This window comes from Odocoileus virginianus, chromosome 11 (genome assembly GCF_023699985.2).
Source record: "Odocoileus virginianus isolate 20LAN1187 ecotype Illinois chromosome 11, Ovbor_1.2, whole genome shotgun sequence".
In the NCBI taxonomy this organism is placed as follows: Eukaryota; Metazoa; Chordata; class Mammalia; order Artiodactyla; family Cervidae; genus Odocoileus; species Odocoileus virginianus.
Genome location: NC_069684.1, coordinates 7796643 through 7814217, shown reverse-complemented (window position 1 = coordinate 7814217; position 17575 = coordinate 7796643). Strand labels below are relative to the sequence as shown.

The 17575-nt window shown below is 41.4% G+C and overlaps 1 protein-coding gene across 7 annotated transcripts in view; it reads right to left on the bottom strand.

Moving 5' to 3' along the window:
- HHAT (hedgehog acyltransferase) overlaps positions 1–17575 on the bottom strand; it is a 367616-nt gene that overhangs the window by 78971 nt on the left and 271070 nt on the right. The gene's annotated exons all lie outside the window — the stretch shown is intronic.

Genomic DNA, 17575 nt, shown 5'->3' with positions numbered 1-17575 from the left:
CCTGAAGCCTGCCCATCTCTGGAGTCACTTGCATTTGATTTCAGCTGTGCTCCAGTGGCAAACAAAATTCTAAATTGCCCAAATCTATAGCAGGCAAAAGGACTGAGCCAGAGGGTGAGTCTTCAGCAGGAAATACTTATTCCTGGCGACCCTGCTGAGGATCACCTGTGGCTATTCTGAAAGTCCTGATCAGTGTCCTCTGAAAAGTGCTGAGAAATGAATTCCTGACCCCTGCCCGTTTCTCTCCCGCCAGTCCCAGGTCTGGTCTGCATGCTCAGATATACCTGCTCCCCATGGCTCCCCATTCATGGCTCTCTCCTCCAGCATTATTCTGGAGCATGGTTTTGCTGCCACCATATGTGAGAGGTGTGGCTTTCTCAATTGTGCAGCAGGCACTTGACTAAGTTGTCTGCCTGCACCTGGTTGTTCTGGAAAGCTTTTAGACGATGCGGACATGCCCCTGGTTAGAGACCACCAGACAAGATGACCTCTAGTCTCTCCCCTCCTCTAAGAGGTTACAGGCAAGTACAGCAGATGCTGTCAAACAGGACCAGATCAGAGATAACTACACTGGTTATGAAGGAGAAATGGAGATGAAGCACGTAATGGAAATGGAGATCAGCACTCTTAACCTCTGAGAGGGCTTCCCTGATAGCTCAGTTAAAGAATCCACCTGCAATGCAGGAGACGCCAGTTCGATTCCTGGGTCAGGAAGATCCCCTGGAGAAGGGACAGGCTGCCCACTCTGGTATCCTTGGGCTTTCTGGGTGGCTCAGCTGGTAAAGAATCTGCCTGCAATGCAGGAGACCTGGGTTTATTCCCTGGGCTGGGGAGAGCCTCTGGGGAAGGGAAAGGCTGCCCAGTCCAGTATTCTGGCTTGGAGAATTCCATGGACTATATAGTCCATGGGGTTGTAAAGAGTCGGACACGACTGAGCGACTTGAAAGAAGAATCTCTGAGAATAAGGAGACAGTAATCTGCCAGTTCCTGCATTTTTGAACAGAGGAAGATACTTCCTGAGTGTTTCTGACTCAATTGGCAGTGACTGAGAAGGAAGGCGAGAGGAAGCAGAGAGGAAGGGGAAAATATCTAGAATAATAGATCAAGAAAATACGGATGGCTGTAATCCACATAAATGTGCCCAAATAATTCTGGTACGGGTGCAATTGCTAACACAGCTGATGTCTAAGGGACATGAGGAACTTCCGTTTAAACCCCATCAGGCTTCCCCAACTTTATACCCTGTTATGGGAATTCAAAGACCCTGTTGATCTTTCCCCTTTTAGTGTCAATTACAGAAGAGCGCAGGTTGCCTGGTTAAAGCTCAAAGTGGTTCTCCTTTTGTGGGAAATGGTAACAAATGTTAAATAATCAACACAGATAAGGAGCAAGAAAAATACTCCTTGCCTTGGGTTGCTAAACAGGGCTGTATTTAGCCATCAGGTTTCCTGGTCAGCCAGGTTCCCTGGTACTGACCACGGTCAGGGTCTAGTGGGAGGCAGGAGACAGAAGTTGGGGGGTCAGGAGACACAGCAAGGGAAGAGGCGCCAAGGTGAGTGAGTGCCGGACACACAGGGATCCTCTTTCCATCACCTGAGGTCCTGGTTCCTACAACTCTTCCTTTGATTCTCTGATTACCCCAGTATCTTTCTCAGCTACATGACTCAGTAAGTTCCTCTTTCGGCTTAGGAAAAACAAAAGTCAGAATGATAACAAATATAAAGGAGCCTCTGATCTCAGAGACAAGAGGGAAGATGCAAAATCTGAAGTGACACACTACAGTTCAATCTTTAGAAATAGTTCATTTATTTAGAGAACTAACAAGAACGTTAAAGGCATGGGCTGTTGGAACCAATAAGCTAGAAAGACTTAAGGAGAAATGAAGATGCTCACAGGCAATTCTTAATTATCCCCAGGGCACGCGGGTGGCAGACAAAATAGATGATGATACAGAAAAGCCAAAAAACTAATTTTAACTAAAAGTCCCATCCTCTGAACTGACAAAATTAGCCTTGCCAACAAGAAGCACACTTGATAGAACATTGCATCTCTTCATGGTGAATCAGTGGGAGGGCAGAATGATGGGCCAGAAGAAAGAAAAAAGAGAACCTGTCCAGATGACCCACAGGAGGGTAATAATTAATAGCAAAGGGGATGCAAGTCTTGGCTGCATCCCGTCTTTCCTCTTCAGGTTCCCTGGACACACTGGGGAAGGTGACAGATTTGACATCGGGGATTTCTTTCTATCTTGGGCACCATCTGGCATTTGCCACTGGTTTGCAACAACCCTAGGGATTAACTACCATATTCAAGGTTTCCAGGAGCAAAAATGCCATCTGGGCAAGGCTGGAAGGGTCTACTCCCTTGGCCCAGCCAGCTCCATCAATAAATACAACTTTCTGAGTCCCTGGGACCCCCAGGGTCAAAGTTTCCACTTTAAGCACTTTATTTCTTTTGCACACTCTCCCCTGAAGTCCTGTGGTAACTACTATCATCACCCCTGTGATCATTCATATCCTTTGGGATGCAGGTCCATATGCAGGGTCCAGCCTCACAGGTTAGTCACCCATCCTCCTGGCTTCAGTTCAGTTCAGTTGCTCAGTCAAGTCTGACTCTTTGCAACCCTATGGACTGCAGCACACCAGGCTTCCCTGTCCATCACCAACTCCCACAGCCTACTCAAACTCATGTCCATTGAGTTGGTGATGCCATCTAACCATCTCATCCTCTGTCGTCCCCTTCTCCTCCCGCCTTCAATCTTCCCCAGCATCAGGGTCTCTTCCAGTGAGTCAGTTCTTCACATCAGGCGGCCAAAATATTGGAGTTTCAGCTTCAGCATCAGTCCTTCCAATGAATATTCAGGACTGATTTCCTTTAGGATGGACTGGCTGCATCTCCCTTGCAGTCCAAGGAACTCTCAAGAGTCTTCAACACCACAGTTCCAAGGCATCAATTCTTCAGTGCTCAGCTTTCTTTATAGTCCAAGTCTCACATCCATACATGACTACTGGAAAAACCATAGCTTTGACTAAATGGACCTTTGTTAGCAAAGTAACATCTCTACTTTTTAATATACAGTCTAGATTGGTCATAACTTTTATTCCAAGGAGCAAGCGTCTTTTAATTTCATGGCTGCAGTCACCATCTGCAGTGATTTTGGAGCCTCAAAAAATTGTCTGTCACTGTTTCCGTCATTTCCCCATCTATTTGCCATGAAGCGATGGGACCAGATGCCATAATCTTAGTTTTCTGAATGGCTTAGGTGCTTGTAAACTCCCTTGGTAGGAGAACTCAGGTTGAGGAATTGTAAACTAGATCGTGAGGGGAAAAAAACATTGTGCAATGAACATCCATCACGTCGATAATGAAGTGTCAACTTGATCAGATAAGGCAACGATTAGAGTTTCATTTTCATAAATATATCAGGACAAGAGCCCCATGTGGTCATGGTCTCTTCACAGAGGACAGATGAGATTGTGGCCATCCAATAGTCTGGCAGCGAAAAAAAAACACAAAAAACTGGGAGTGGCACTGTTCCCCAGGGGATGTTTGGAAATTGCTGGACATTTTTGGTCATCCCAAGGACAACACAATTGCCAAGAGGTAACTGTGGCATTTGATGGGCAGGGGCCAAAGATCATAAACAATGCAATGGGTGGGACAGAATCGTTCTACCTAAAATGTCAACAGTGCCCTCTAGAGAAAGGGTTAAAGGTTTTCTTCTAACTCAATACAGAGTTAACCTCTCTCCAGGCCCACGGGGCACAGACGCTCCTGTTCTCTAATTAGATTGTTGTTGTTAATTGCTAAGTTGTGTCCAACTCTTTGTGACTCCACAGACCAGTGCCCACCAGGCGCCTTGGTCCATGGCATTTCCCAGGCAAGAATACTGGAGGTAGCCATTTCCTTCTCCAGGGGATCTTCCCAACCTAGGGATCGAACCTGCATCTCCTGCTTGGTAGGTGGACTCTTTACCACTGAGCCACCGGGGAAGCCCTCTACTTAGGAGCAATGCCAAAAACATGCCCCTTTTCCCCTGGGACCCAAAAAAATGCATCCCAGGGCAGGGAAAGCATTCCTTTACAACATGCCAGTGTCAGGCCCCCCAACTGATCCTCTCTACCATCTGGCATCAAATTTGAGAGAGGAGGGGCCTCCTGAGCCCCCCAGGCACAGTCAGACAAGTTGTACCACCAGTTCCAACCTCCTCACACCCACAGCCCTGAAACCTGGAACACAGAAGAACTGGAGGCTGAGCACGCTGGAAGGTACCACTTTGTTCCCCTATGAGGTTGACCAGTTCTCCCATAGAGACTCTGCCCTAGGTAACAGGCTGGGGCAGTTTCTTTCCCAGCTAACATCAATAAAACCCGCTCTTCAGGCCCAGGAATGGGTAGTGGGCTTGGGCCCTGGATACAGTGAACCCCTCAGGGCGTCCAGAAGTACAGTCTCTGTGGCTCAGCTGGTAAAGAATCTGCCTGCAATGCAGGAGACCAGGGTTCAATCCCTGGGTCAGGAAGATCCCACAGAGAAGGGAATGACTACCCACTCCATTATTCTTGCCTAGAAAATCCCCATGGACGGAGGAACCTGGTAGGCTACATAGAGTCCACGGGGTCCCAAAGAGTTGGACACAACTGAGCGACTAACACTTTCACTTTCCCTGGGTAACAGGCCCAGGACAGCCCTCTAATTCCTCTGGGCGAGCTCGCTGTTTCTGACAGAAGAAACAAAGAGCTGGCAGGCACAAATGTTCTAACGACGGTTTAGCGGTGGCTCTAAACTTCCGTGTAAAACACTGATTCCAGAGGTGAGGCGCGTAACCCAAACAAAGGAAACCAAGGGCCGAACTAAACTTCTGTCACTCAAGTTTGCAGTTCCGGCTGCAACGTGTCTGTTTATTCTCATCTCCATGGCAACACCTCCATCTTTTCCAGTCAGCATCCTGTCCCTGGCAATCACAGGACTGGCCAGGCAAACAAGCTGGGCCTGGGGGGCGCGGGGGTGGTGTGGTCCATGGAATCTGGGTCAGAACTGATGCTCAGACAGCCACGGGGCTGAGAGGCAGATGGTGCGTCGGGGCTGAGGGCTGCTGCGCTCTGTGGGCCCCACACTTGTCCACAGAGGGACCGCACATGGGGCCAAGACAGGAGGAGGGGACGGGCTAAGCATCTGGGGGAGCAGATGGGAAGGAGGAACGGCTGCTGGAGACGGTGACAAAGGCTTGGCAAGTGGGACCTGATGCAGTTTATTTTTAAGTGGGGGAGAAGCTAAAAAAAGGGACTGGGTGGGTTTGAGCAGCTGGACACAGTTCTTCCACATCATCACTGAAGTTTTTCATTTTCTAATAAAAACACTAACCAGAGGGTAAGAGAGGATGAACAAGGACATGGCAAAGGGGAAGACCGGTGCACCCCAGGAGGGCAAACGAGCGGTGGACATCCCACAGGCCAGAGAGAGAGATCGAAAAGAGCAAAAGAAAAATGATACGTCCTGTGAAAGAGAAAGATGGCCAGACTGAAACGCTCAGGATTAGGAGGACCCCAAGCCCAAAGTCACTCCAGGGTTCCTGTCCATCTCTATTCCAACCTGCCAGGACACTGCTCCCCTCGCTTCCTTTCTCAAGGCACTTGGGTCATTTCCACTTAAAAGTCTGCGTTTTACCAGTTACCCTTCTCTCTCATGTTCCCACCAGCATGGTAAGTTCCTGAAGGAGAGCATGGCCTATATTTCAATCTGTGCAGTGAAGGCCCACTCAGACTCTGTGTGTGCTCAATAACTATCTTACACCTGTTTCTCCCTTTGCCTTACATAAGTTCCAGAATCTCCTGACTTCCTTACCATCCCATCTCCATCCTACAGCCAAGCCAAATGAATACATGAAGGCAGTCAGAAAGTCACACTTCCTTACTGGGTGTGTACAGAGCATCAAAAACTCACTGGTCAATGAAGTTAAATTTTCTAAGCTCTGTTTGCTAGTTCGATCTAAGGAGTAGGCACTCCTGAGAGAGAGAGTCACCGCAGTGGTAAAGACAAAGTCGGTTTTGCTTAAACAGAACAGTTTTAGTTGTTCCATAGTTTAGATGTCCAGCTGAGTTTAAGAAAAAAAAACAGAAGAGGCTATAACTCAGGATCCAAATCCATGCAGCATATGAAGGAGTTTCAGAGGACTTTCAAATAACTAACCAAACAACTGGCTCCTGGCACAATCGGAAAGCTTAAGCCATATATTAAGTGGCTGGGTTCCTGCTAAAAGTTCTGGAATGGCTGACAAAACCATCTCACCCTGTGTTTTTACTCTTCCACTACCCACCTTCAAGGTGGCTCAGTGGTAAAGAATCTGCCTGCCAATGCAGGAGACGCAAGAGACGTGGGTTCAATCTCTGGGTCAGAAGGTCCCCTGCAGTAGGAAATGGCAATCCATTTCAGTATCCTTGCCTGGAAATCCCATGAACAGAGGAGACTGGCGGGCTACAGTCCATGGGGTCACGCAGAGTCAGACAGGACTGAGCTCACCTACACCCACATCCAGTCTATTTCATCTCTGCTCTGGATTTTGTAGAAGTCTCTTTCTTAACTGGCATGCTGGGCTCTGACCTTTCTCCCTCTCCTTCATCAAGCACACGCACTATGACCCTCCACTATGCAGAGTGTTTTGGCGGTTGTTTCATTGCTTACAGACTAACATCCAAACCGGGAAGCCACTTAACAATTACAGCCCATGTCACTTTCCAACCTGAAGTCCTACCATACTTTATCAGTGACACAGCATTACTAGTCACCACTATCCAGACACTTTTACATCCGTGTGCCGCTGCACAAGCTGTCTGCTCTACTGAGAGTGTGTTCTCATTCTTTCTTCAAGCTTTAAGCTCAATGTCAGCTCAGGAGAACAACGGCTTTGGACCAGCCCAAACTGAGTTCAGGTTCTGGCTTTCCACCCTTTAACTGTGCTGTCCAGAGCAAGTTCAGGATCGCATCTACCCAGTTCACAGCTGCTTACGATGTGTGTGTGTGAGTCGTTCAGTCACGTCTGACCCTCTGCGACCCACAGACTGCAGCCCGCGGGGCTCTAGGCCATCCGAAATCTGGCAGAGCTGATCACCTATTTTCTGTTTCTAACCTAAGGTGGCTCAGATGGTAAAGAATCCGCCTGCCAATGTGGGAGACTCAGTTTCCATCCCTGGGTCAGGAAGATCCCCTGGAGGAGGGCACGACAACCCACTCCAGTATTCTTGCCTGGAGAATCCCCATGGACAGAGGAGCCTGGTGGGCTACAGTCCCTGGGGTCACAAGGAGTCGGACATGACAGAGCGAATAAGCATACAACCTAAGGGATAGGCAGCATTGATCTATAGATATTAGATAACACAATTTTTTAATGTAATAAAATTCACCATGTGAAAAGTTCTAGCCTTATTGCAAAGTACGTTAAATTATTCCCATTTTACAAAGAGGAGACTAAAAGGGCAAACTGGCTCCAGGTTGCATGCATAGGTAAGCACGGAGCAGGGATTCACACGCACTTCTCTAACTCAATGTCTGCATACTCCTGCTACAACTTCACCTCTGCGTTTAACAGTGAGCATCCCCTCCTCTAGACTGAAATCTTCAAGAAATTTGTCTCTTCAGTGTCAGACACAAAGTAGATTTTCGAGAAATGTTTGTTCCACAAATACTTCATGCATGTGTTCCTTTAGCAGAAGTTGATAGATACTCACCAACTGTCAATTTGAGGACCTCAATATTAGCAACAACAATTCTATTTTTAAAAAGCAATTGGAATTCACCATTACATAAGGGGGTTTAACATATCTCCCAAGAAAATGACAGCTAACAGACCAAAAGTAAGAATACAGAATTGCTGAATAAAAATGAATAGGGCTAGTATCCAAATTTAAAGGATGAAAAATTATCTCTGTTCACAAATGACATGATCTTATATGTAGAAGGCACTAAAGAATCTATTTAAAAAGTCACAACCAATAAATTCAACAAAGTTGCAGTATATAAAATTAACAGGCAAAAATCAGTCACATGTCTATACATCAACAGTAAACAATCTGAAAAAGAAATTGATAATTCCATTGGTAATAGCATCAAAAAGAATAAAATACTTAGGTAGAAACTTATCAAAGGAGGCAAAATACATACTGAAAACTATAAAACACTGTAGATATGACACCCATATTTATGAGTTGTAATACTTAATATTGTCAAGATGACATTACCACCCAAAGCTATCTACAGATTCAATGAAACCCCTATCAAAATTCTAAAGCTTTTTGTTTCCAGAAGTAGAAGAATTTATCATAAGCTAAGTATGGAATCTTAAGGGACCCCTAAATGACCAAAACAATCTTGAAAGAGAATAGGAAAGTCAATCAAGATGGTGGCATGAGAAGGTCCTCAATTTCTCTCCTCCCATGGAAGCACCAAATGTACAGCTAGGCATGGAGCAACTCCCAGTTAAAGAAATCCATAAAATATATTAAAGTACCAAAACAGAAATCACAGAGCCAAAGAATACAATGACTAAACTGAAAAATTCAGTAGAGGGTTTCAATAGTTCATCAATGGACTAGATCACAAGGAAGACGAGATCAGCAAACTCAAAGACAGGACAGTGGACTTCATCCGATCACAGGAGCCAAAAAAAAGAATGAAAATAAGTGAAGAGAGCTCAAGGGACTAACAAAGGCCATCAAGCAGACTAAGGTATTAAGGGCTCCCAGAAGGAAAAGAGAGAAAGGGGAGGCAGAGAGCACTTATTCACAGAAATGATGGCAAAATAAACTTCTATAACCTGGGAAGATAAACAGACATCTGTATCAAAGAAGCCCAAACAGTACCAAATAAGATAAATCTAAAGAGACTCACACAAAGACACACTATAACTAAACTGTGAAAAGTTAAAGACAGAGACGATCTTAAAAGCAGAAAAGAAAGCAACTTGTTATGTACAAGAGAACTCCCATAAGACTATTAGCACATTTTTCAACAAAAATTTTGTAGGCCAGAAAGATTGGTATAATACCACGACATATTCAAACTGCTGAAGGAAAAACATTGTCAACCAAGAAATACACTGCGTGACAAGAATAATTTCACAGTTTGTATGGAAACACAAAAGACCCTGAACAGTCAAAGCAATCTTAAGAAAGACGAATGGAACTGGAGGAATCAACCTTCCTGACTTCAGACTATACTACAAAGCTACAGTCATGAGGATAGTATGGTACTGGCACAAAGACAGAAATATAGATCAATGGAGCAAAATAGAAGGTTCATAGATAAATCCACACACCTATGGACAGCTTATATTTGACAAAGGAGGCAAAAATACACAACGGAGAAAAGACTGTCTCTTCAACAAGTGGTGCTGGGAAAACTGCATGTAAAAGAATGAAACTAGGAAACCTTCTAACACCATACACAAAAATAAACTCAAAATGGAATTAAAGTCCTAAATGTAAGACCAGAAACTATAAAACTCTTAGGGGAAATCATAGGCAGAACACTCTCCAACATAAATCACAGCAAGCACCACTATGACTCACCTCCCAGAGTAAGGAAAATAAAAACAAAAATAAACAAATGGAACCTAATTAAACGTAAACACTTTTGCACAATGAAGCAAACTATAAGCAAGGTGAAAAGACAGCTCTCAGAATGGGAGAAAATAATAGTATACAAAACAACTAACAAAGAATTAACCTCCAAAATACACAAGCAGTTCATGCAGTTCAAACCCAGAAAAAGAAATGCAAAAAAAAAAAAAAAAAAAGAAAGAAATGCAAATCAAAACCACAATGAGGTTTTATCTCACACTGGTCAGAATGGCCATCATCAAAAAGTCTACAGACAGTAAACGCTGGAGAAGTATGGAAAAAAGAGAACCCTCTTACACTGTTGGTGGGAATGCAAACTAACACAGCCACTATGGAGAACAGTATGGAGATTCCTTAAAAAACTGGGATTATAACTGCCATACGACAAAGCAATCCCACTGCTGGGAACACATCCAAAGGAAACCAGAATTGAAAGAAACACATGTACCCCAATGTTCACTGCGGCACTATTTACAATAGCTAGGACACAGAAACAATCTAGATGTCCATTGGCAGACGAGTGGATAAGGAAGTTTTGGTACATATATACAATGTACATACACAGCCATATAAAGGAATGCATTTGAGTCAGTTCTAATCAGGTGGATGAACCTGGAGCCTGTTATACAGAATGAACTAAACCGGAAAGAGAAAAATACTGTATATTAATGTATAATGTATATACTAATGCATATATATGAAATGCATATAAATGCATATTTAGAAAGATAGTACCAATGACCCTACATGCAGAGCAGCAAAGAAGACAGACTTTTGAGCTCAGCTGGAGAAGGTGAGAGTGGGATGATTTGAAAGAATACAATCGAAACATGTACATTCTGTCCTTTCAGTCAGTTTAATCGCTCAGTTACGTCTTTTTGCAACCCCAAGGACTAGCATGCCAGGCTTCCCTGTCCGTCACCAACTCCCGGAATTTACTCAAACTCATGCCCATTGAGTCAGTGATGCAATCCAACCATCTCATCGTCTGTTGTCCCATTCTCCTCCCACCTTCAATCCTTCCCAGCATCAGGGTCTTTTCAAATGAGTCAGTTCTTTGCATCAGGTGGCCAAAGTATTGGAGTCTCAGCCTCAACACACCCACACTTAACATGTACATTATGTACGTCATGTACAACATGACCAGTGCAAGCTCCGTGTGTGAAGCAGGCACCCAAAGCCAGTACTCGGGGACAACCCAGAGGGATGGAGTGGGGAGGGAGGTGGGAGGGGGTTCAGGACGGGGGGACACGTGTATACCTGTGGCCAGTTCATGCTGATGCATGGCAAAAGCCATCACAATATTGTAAAGTGATTATTCTCCAATTAGAATAATTAAAAAAAAAAGCACTACCTGGCAAAGCTGTCCTTCAGGATTGAAGGAGAGATAGAGCTTTCCAGAACAAAAACAAAACCAGGGGGAAAAAAAGCTGAAGGAATTCATTACCAATAGATCAGTCTTACAAGAAATGTTAAAGGCATTTTTTTTTCAAGTTGAAACAAAAGGATGCTAATCAGTAACAGGAAAACATGTGAAAGTATAAGCCTACTGGTAACGGTAAAAATACAGTTAAATTCAAAATACTTTAATGTTGCAAGGGTGGATAAATCACTTATAACTCTAGTATAAAGCTTAAAAGCAAAAAGATTTAAAAATAATTAGAAGTACAGTAATTTATTAATGAATACACAATGTAAAAGATGTAAATTGTGACATCAAAAACACAAATGTGTGGAGTGGGAAAAAAAAAAAACCTAGAGCTTTTGAAGTTAACTTGTTATCAGCATAAAATAGATTGTTATAAATATGATGTTTTCTGAAAGCATCATGGTAACCACAAAGCAAAAACCTATGGTAGAAACACAAAGGTAAAGAAATCAAAGCATACCACCATAGAAAATGATTTCAGAAAGGAAGAGAGAGCAAGAGAGAAACCAAAAAACAAAGGAATTATAAAACAGAAAATAATTCATAAAATGGCAATAATAAGCTCATAACTATCAGTAACTACTTTAAATGTAAATGAACTAAATTATCCAATCAAAAAACAGAGTGACTAAATGGATTACAAGATCCAACTATATGATGCCTACAATAGACTCACTTCAGTATTAAGGACATGCATAGTGAAGGGATGGAAAAAAATATTTTGTGAAATGTAAACCAAAAAAGGCTGGGGTAGTTAAACTCTTCAGCAAATGGTGCTAAGAAAACAGGATATCCACATGCAAAGCACTGCATTTGAGCCCTCACTTTATAACAGATACAAAAATTAGTTCAAGGAATCAAAATTCTAAACATCAGGGATTTCCCTGGTGGTCCAGTACAAGACTCCACTCTTGTAATACAGGAGGTGTGGGTTCCATTCTTGGTTGGGGAACAAGATCCCACACGCTGTGTGGTGCAGCCAAAAAAACAGAAACTAAACATCAGAAGTGAAATTGTAAAACTCTTAGAAGAAAACATAGAAAAAAATTTTTCATGATATTGAACTTATCAATGATTTCCTAAAAATAGGATACCAGAAAGCACGGGCAATAAAAGTAAAGAGAGATAAACTACACACCTCACCAAAGGACACCATCAACACTCATCAAAGGACACCATCGACAGAGTGACAACCCATAGAATGAGAAAATACTCAGAATTGCATATCAATAGTGGGTTAATAGCCAGAATAAAGAATTCCTACAATTCAACAACAGAAAAACAACTCAACTCAAAAATGGGCAAAGGACTTGAATATATATTTATCCAGAGAAGACACACAAATGGTCAATAAGCATATGAAAAGATGCTCAATGTCATTATTATGGAAACGCAAATAAAAACCACAATGAGACACATGAACCACACCTTCACACCTAGGAAGATGGTTATAATAAAAAAGGGTGTCTATGAGGATGTAGAAAAATTGAGTACTTATGCGTTGTAAGTGAAAATGCATAATGGCATAGCCATTGAGGAAAACAGTACGGCAGCTTCTCAGAAATGAAAAATATAATCATCATATAATACAGCAGTTCACTTTTAGGTATGTATTCAAAAGAAATGAAAGCATGGATAGAACAGATATTTGGATGGCAATATTCATAGCAGTATTACTCACAATAGACAAAAGTCAGAAATGATCATAATATCAATGGATAAATGTGCAAACAATTGAGGATGTATATGTAGGATGGAAATACTACTCAGTCTTAAAAAGAAAGGAAATTCTAACAGATACTGCAACATGCATGGATCATGAAAACAGTATTCTGAGTTATAATCATGACACAAAAGGACACGTGTTACACAATTCCACTTATACATAGTACCTAGAGTAGTCAAACGCATAGAAAAAGAAAGTAAAATAGTGGTTTCCAGGGATGAGGGGAAAGGGGTGACTGGAGTTACTGTTTAGTAGGCACTGAGTTCCAATTTGGGGTGGTAAAAACATTCTGGATATTGATGTTGATGATGGCTACACAATGTGAATATATTTAATGACTCTGAAATGTACACTTAAAAATGATTAAATTGGTAAATTTTCTGTTATTTGTGGCTTATCATAAGAATCATTAGGCCTTGTCTAATAGATCTGCAGAACAGTGAATATACACAATGCTCATACACACGTGGGCCATAATCAAACTGTACATTAAGCTAGAAAAGGAATGTAACGTAAGGAATGTAAGCACATTTTAAAAATTTATCAATAAGTGTATGCTCACCAATAACAAAGCTGAGTGAAAATTAACACACCAGTAAATCACTTTAAGTTAGACTCACTTAAAAGTTTTGACTGTGGGAACAATAAAATGGATAAACTTTGGCAAGTGTGACCAAATATGAAAATAAGGTGAAATAAAAAAAACAGGGAATGACACATAGGACATTTTAAACCACTGGAGAATAAATGGCAAATATTTGGAAAACTAGATAAAAGATAATTTATCTAGAAAATATAAAGTATCTAAAATTCTCATAGAAAAAGTAGGAAGACTAAAAGAAAGCATAAACATAGAACAACTGAAACATGTATGGATGTGAGAGTTGGACTATAAAGAAAGCTGAGTGCCAAAGAATTGATGCTTTTGAATTGTGGTGTTGGAGAAGACTCTTGAGAGTCCCTTGGACTGCAAGGAGATCCCACCAGTCCATCCTAAAGGAAGTTAGTCCTGAATATTCATTGGAAGGATTGATGCTGAAGCTTGACGCCAAAAAACGACTCATTGGAAGAGACCCTGCTGCTGGGAAAGATTGAAGGCAGGAGGAGAAGGGGACGACAGAGGATGAGATGGTTGGATGGCATCACTGATGCAATAGACATGAGTTTGAGTAGGCTCCAGGAGTTGATGATGGACAGGGAAGCCTGGTGTGCTGCGGTCCAAGGGGTCGCAAAGAGTCGGACACGACTGAGCAACTGAACTGAACTGCATATGGAATCTAGACAAATGGTACTGATGAACATATTTACAGGGCAGGAACACAGACACAGATGTAGAAATGGACTTGTGGACACAGTAGGGGAAGAAGAGGGTGGGATGAACTGTGAGAGTCACGTTGAAATATATACATTACTATGTGTAAAATAGATACCTAGTGGGAAGTTGCTCTATAGCACAGAGGGCTTAGGTTCATGCTCTATGATGACCTAGAGCTGTGGGATGTGGAGGTGGAAGGGAGGCTCAAGAGGGAGAGGATATACGTATATTTATGGCTGATTGGTATTTTACTGCAGAAACCAACACAACATTATAAAGTAACTATCTTTCAGTTTAAAAAATTCTAAATTAAATAGCTGCAAATCAAATATGGGAATGGTTCAAAGAACTCTTGATCAAGTAAGATTTATCCCCAGAATGGAAGGATGATTCAGTATTAAAAGTATTACAAATCCATGTAACTCATGGGATTGAATAAAGAATAATCACATGATCACTCAATAGATGCCAGTAAAGCAAGCTTTTTTAAATTGATAAAGAAGGTATGTTAAAAATCCATAGAAAGTATTCCCACTAGATTCATGAAAAAGACATACTTTCTTCTGTCTTTCAAAACTGTACCAATGGACCAAATAGAGTAAGACAATTAAATGCAATATAAGCTGAAATTGTTGGCAAAAACAAAACTGTCATTATTAGTAGATGATATGACCATTAATCTAATAAATTCAGTAGGAACAACTTAAAAATCACTAGAGCTAAAACAATTATCTAAAGTAGATGCAGAATGACCAACTCAAAACAAAAATCAATACCTTTCCCATATGACAACAGTAATCCAAAAAGAAATGCACAAGTCTTCCAAAAAATGATGAAACCTTATGTTAGAATACAAAGGAAAACTTGAATAAGTAACTTTTCAAGGCTGAGAAGACTCAGCAGCATAGACATGTCAACTCTAGTCAAATAAAGATATAATTAAAAGCAAATGTAATAAATTCCAATGTAAATACCAAAGGGTGTTTTGAGAAACCTCACTTTTCAGGAATTCTATAATTCCTATAGAAGAAGCAATGTGCAAAAAATAGCAAATGTAACTCAGAATGAAAAGGAGCATAGCATTTTCCTCAGTGGCAATCAAGACATTCAAAACTCTAGTATTTAAAATAGGAATAATCAAATCGACCAATACAACAGAAAAGAGAACACCCAAATTAACCCATGTGTATATGGATATTTACAACATGTTGAAGGTGATCTGTAATCAGTGAGGGAAGTAGAGATCATTGAGTAAAACAACTGTAAAATTTGAAGAGCATTCCTGTTGGAAGGCACACAAAAACAGGAAGCTGACCAGATTTGGTCCCTGGACTATGGTTTACCAACTTCCGCTCTATTCTATTTTTGGTATTTGCTCTAAAGAAACACTTTATGAAAAGGAGGCATGGATAGGCATCCTACTGAAGCTGTGTTTTCAAAAGAAAAAAAAAAATATTAGAAGCAATCTAAATTTTCAATAGAAGAACTTTAACAACAGAATAAATCAATTTATGACATATCCATAATATTTCCCAGTTATGCAGCTCTGCATACTCGAATATAGAAATATCTTTAAAACATGCCATGAGGAAGGGAAAAAGTGCAAATGTTAGAATATTTATACATTTCTAAATCTCACACACACACATATATATACAAAGTAGGAAAGCTGAGCAAGGCTACATTGCAATCTGATAACAATGGCTACCTTCAAGAGAGGGAAGTGAGTGAGCAAGGTGATGGGTATCTTAAAGGAACTTCAGACTTCTCTGTATTTTTTCCCAAGATCATATAGTTATGAATGACTTCATAAAGAATGAAAAAGGAAACCTAGGAATCTTTCCACTGAATGACCTTAGAGCTTGGCCATGTCCCCTGAGTACCAAGTTAAAGAACATGGGTGGGAAGATAGAACTGAGACTACCATCACACCCAAGTCATGACTGCTCATGGCACCGGAGGCCTCCCTCTCTAGGCAGGGATGAGGTCCCTGGAGGCAACTAAATAAGCCTAGGATGTCACAGCTATGGCCTCAGCTATATCCTATTCAAACACAAAAGCAACCACTTAAGGGCAAGGCCTGCTTTTAAAGCAAATTTGATATTTAAAAACCTACAACTGACAAATAGGTAAAGCATTTCAAAGTGATTCACCAAATGACATCACAGAAAACTCTTTTAGTGACATTCAGTTAAACACAGTAGATGAGACACCCCTGCTCCCTTTACAAACTCCATTAAAATGGAACCATTAAAATCCAGCCAGGGAATGGAAGCAAATAGCGAACAGTGAACAGCAGATGAGCAAAGTGAACAGCAAGTGAGCAAACTCAAACCATCTTTATAAGATAGAAAGCAGATGGATAAATTAACAGAGCTGAGAAACCTGAATACTAGATGCCAAAGAGAAGAGAGTCATTCATACACCAGGTCCCCAGAAGTAACAGGCATTAGAGACACCATATACCACAGATGGCAACAGTCAACCATGGTGGGGAAAAACAGAGAGATTGGTTTAAAATCTGGGTTATGAGCATATAGACCACAAAAATAAAGGTCCCTCTTTCTCCCCACCCCAATCCATGATGAAGTTTTTTTCCATAAATATAAAAGTCAGGGACAGTAAGTAGAGTGACATTTCAGAATTACCAAACATATATGCATTAGCCTCTAGAAAGAAAAACAGATTATACATACAAAGAATCAAGAGTTAAATGGCATTTCTCAACGGTAACTTTAAAAACTACAAGACAGTATCTTGAAAATTTGCAGTATAAATTACCTTTCAACCTGTGCTCAGATGATCAATTAAATGTGAGGGTATAGAGAGTTTTAGAAATACTAGGTCTCAATATATATATCACCCATGATTCTCTTCTAAGGAAGCTACTGAAGGCTGTGCCCCAGCAAATCAAAGGAAGGGGGGAAAAAAACAATGAGATCTGAGGCCAAGACACAGAAATTCAGCCTAGGAGAGAGGAGAGGGGACATGTCATGATGACAGTTGTACGGCAGATGTGAAGATAAATAATCCAGATGGGAAGGGAAGATGGGAGGTCTTCAGGTAAGATTCTCCAGCTACAGAAGAGAGTTGACAGACTGCCAGAGAGGCCTGACCACATGCAAAACAGAATACTATTCTGAGAAGTTTGGAAAGACATGATGACAGTAAACTACCTACTCAAACAAAATAGGCAAGGCAATTCTTAATCTGAGTTGGGGAAACAGTTGACTAAGAAAGGAAATGCAATTATAGTACATTAGCTGTTTCGGAGCTCATGAGGGAGCCACATTTAACACAGTAATGATAATGTAAACAATGACTTCTGATTTAGCAAGAAACAGAGAGAGATTATTGCATTAGGAGAAGTGGGGAGTAGGTCAAAGAGGCTAAAATCTCATGCAGAAAGTAGCTACTATTTATAATTTATAAGTGAAGAGTAACAGAACACACTTTAGAAAGACAGAGGTAAATACCAGAAACAATTAAGAGGA